The following is a 3,730-nucleotide window of genomic DNA, read 5'->3' on the forward strand; positions in this document are numbered from 1 at the left end:
GCACGGCTCACGTCCAGACGCGCCCCCTTTGTTAAAGATTTGTCTGTGAGCCAGATGCAGCCATCAAAAGAGCCACGTCTGGCTCGCGAACCATAGGTTCCCTACCCCTGTCTTAGACCATTCAGAGTAAGAATCATTAACCGCTACTCTCTGAATTCTATCTTTTAGCCAATTTTCTATCCATTTACAAACTGATCTTTCCAAGCCTGTAGACTTTACCTTACACATTAGCTGTGTGTGGGGAACTGTTTCAAACGCTTTTGCAAAATCCAAGAATACTACGTCCACAGCCACCCCTCTGTCCAAGGTTTTGCTTATCTCCTCATAAAAAGAAATCAGGTTTGTTTGACAACTTCTGTCTTTCATGAATCCATGCTGTCTGTTGCCTAAAATATTTTTTTCCAGCAAGAACTCCTCTATGTGATCTTTTATTAAACTCTCCAATATCTTCCCGACAATAGAAGTTAAACTAACAGATCTATAGTTACTTGGCAAAGACTTTGATCCCTTTTTAAATATAGGCACCACATTGGCCCTACGCCAATCCAGTGGTACTATTCCAGTCCTTAACGAGTTCCTAAAAATTAAAAACAAAGGCTTTGAAATGACAATGCTCAATTCTTTTAGGATCCGTGGGTGGATGCTATCTGGTCCAGGTGCTTTATCCCCCTTTATTCTGTCTAAATATTTCTGGACCATGTCACTTTTGAGCCATTGTGGATCATTTGGGGCTATGTCAATACCATCCTCATTATGGTCATGAGCTCCCCCATGCTGCTTTGTTTACACAGAGCTGAAGAAAGTATAAATTTGCCTTCTCTTTGTCCCTAGTCACTCAGTCTAGATTAATTTGTAAAGGGCCTACAGCCTCAGACCTGACCATTTTACTATTAATATATTTTAAGATTTTTTGGGGGGTTGTCCTACTATCTTTTGCAATCTGTCATTCGTTTTCATTTATGCATCCTTGATTTCCTTTTTACATATTGTTATATTCTTTATAACATTTAAACGATGATAGTGTTCCTTCATTTTTATATTTTTTCAAAGCTCCTTTTTCTACTATTTACAGTAATCCCCCGCTACATCGCGGTTCAGTTTTTGCGGTCCCGGTAATTCGCGGTTTTTTTTGTAATGTTATTTTACTATATAAATCATTAAAAATGAAATATTTTTGTGTTTTCCATAGCTCTTGCTATGTCTCTTAGTATCTTTTATGTGTTTAAATGAGTTTCTATTGTTTTAAAAGTGTGTTTAAAGACATTAAAATGCTTCTACACGTACAGTGACAGTAAAAAAACATGCCTACAATGCATTTTAATAGGGTTTTCCTATTTCGCGGAATTTCACTTTTCGCGGCTGGGTCCGGAACGTAACCCCCGCAATGGAGGGGGGTTTACTGTATTGCTTTTTTAACTTTGGCCATGAGCCACATAGGTTTTATTTTTAACCTTTTAAACGTATTGTCCATGGAAATATACTTTGCAATGAGTTCACATACAGTCTTTTTGAAGAATTCCCATTTCTGTTCTGTGCTCATCGATGCTAATACCTGGAGAGCAGCCCTCATCCTTGGAAAATTTGCTCTCTTAAAGTTAAGTGTTTTTATATTTCCCATATGTGTTTGTTGCTTACAGCTAACATTAATGAAATCATGTTATGGTCACTGCTACCCAGATATTATTTTATATGAATATTGGTAATAATCTCTGCATGGTTTGAGATTACCAGGTCCAGCAGAGCATCATTCCTAGTAGGGGGCCTCAATAAACCGGACTATAAAATTGCCATGTAATAGGTTTATACATTTTTTGCTCTTTAACTGTTCCAGGAGCGCCATTACTACAGTAAATTTCAGGGTGGTTAAAATCCACCAAAATTATCACTGTCCCTGCCCTTGCAGCCCTTTCTATCTGTGCAAAGAGCCGAGTCTCCACCTCCTCATTAACACTGGGAGGTCTATAAAAAAACTCCAATGATAACCTTTGTAGTACGCACACCCATGTACAGTTCCACCCATAATGCTTCAGCCTCATCACTCTCTCCATCAACTAGGTCCTCTTTCACACTCACTTTGAGATCACTTCTCACATAGACAGACACCACCACCCCTCTGTTTTTCCCTGTCTTTCCGAAAGAGAGCATAGCCAGGAATATTAACAGCCCAGTTAGGTAAAGAATGAAGCTAAGATTCAGCAATACCAATTAAGTCATAGTTCTCCTCGTGCACCAGAGCTTCCAATTCACCTATTTTCCTTGGCAGACTTCTGGCATTGGTGAACACTTTAATTCATTGTCACATTTTGCACACTTATTTTGCATATTTTTTATTTTAGTACAAATAGTACCATTTCCAATGGTTGTTTGTAACATGTGAACCTTGATATCACCTGCCATAGCCCTCCCCACATCTTTCCCCATTCCACCCACCAATAGGGGCTGACCCTTGTCTGACCTGTCTGCCCCATTATAATCTAATTCACCCTCCCCCCTAAATCCTAGTTTAAATACTCCTCCAGCCTTCCCATAAACCTCTCCCCCAGCACAGCAGACCCCCTTCCATTTAGCGGAAAGCATCGTTAGCCCAGGGCTCTAAAAATCCAAATCCCTCCTTCTTACATCAGGTCACCAGGTTCTTCTAACCTATATGGCAGGGGTCTCCAAACCTTCTAAACAAAGGTTACTGTCCTTAAAACTGTAGGGGGGCCAGACTGTGGCCAGGGGGAGTAGAAAATATCCTGGCGTCAGAGGGATTAAACAATGCCCCATGTTTTGTATTAGGGGAGTAATAGTGCCCCATCATTAATATCATTGGAAGGAATAGTGCTCCATTATTGGTGTCAGTGGAAGGAATAGTGGGAGGAATAGTGCCCCATTGTTTGTATCACTGGGAGGAATAATGTTCTATCAATGGTGTCAGTGGGAGTAATAGTGCACTATCATTGGTGTCAATGAGAGGAATAGTGCCCCATTGTTGGTATCGATAGGAGAAATAGTTACCCATCAATAATACTATTGGGAGGAATAGTGCGCCATGGTTGGTGTCAGTGAGAGGACTAGTTCTCCATTGTAGGGGTCAGTGGCAGGAACTATGCTGCACTGTTGCTGACAGTGTGGGGAATAATGCCCCAAGGGCTGGATAAAAGCACGCAACTGGCCACATCAGGCCCCTGGTCCACAGTTTGGAGACCATTGCTATATGGGGACATCTCTTGAAAATGGCCATATGCACTGGGGTCACAGCAGGGTCTGTTTCTAGTAAAGCAGTAGTGAGTTGGATAGAGTCAAGCTGGAATGGATACATTTTTCCTCATGTTGTCCCAATGGTGCAAAATTTGAGCAAAGCTGCCCCTGGTAATCCTGGGGCCCCATGCTGTAGAATGTCAGTGGGCCACATGTTTCACCCAAGCTGGAATACAACAGGTTAGAGACAAAGTGCAAATATTCCTCTGCAGGCACTAAATCCCTGGGCCACCACTAATAACAGGAGCCAGTTCCTATAGTCATAGGCCACTAGCATAGTCTCTCCAGAGTCTCCAAAAAAGGGAGGTTTCGGAGGTATCTGTAGGAAGACCCTCTAGGTGCCTTCACTTCATTTTTTAAACAGTTTCCCCCTTCTTTCCACCAGTGGCAAACTTTCTTCAGGACTTTCGGGGTCCGCCATTCGGCCATTATAGCAAGGTTTTGGAGACATCTGTAGGAAGCACCTCTAGGTGCCTTTACTTCGTAT

Source organism: Pelophylax lessonae (genome assembly GCF_965119305.1).
Source record: "Pelophylax lessonae genome assembly, chromosome: 7".
In the NCBI taxonomy this organism is placed as follows: Eukaryota; Metazoa; Chordata; class Amphibia; order Anura; family Ranidae; genus Pelophylax; species Pelophylax lessonae.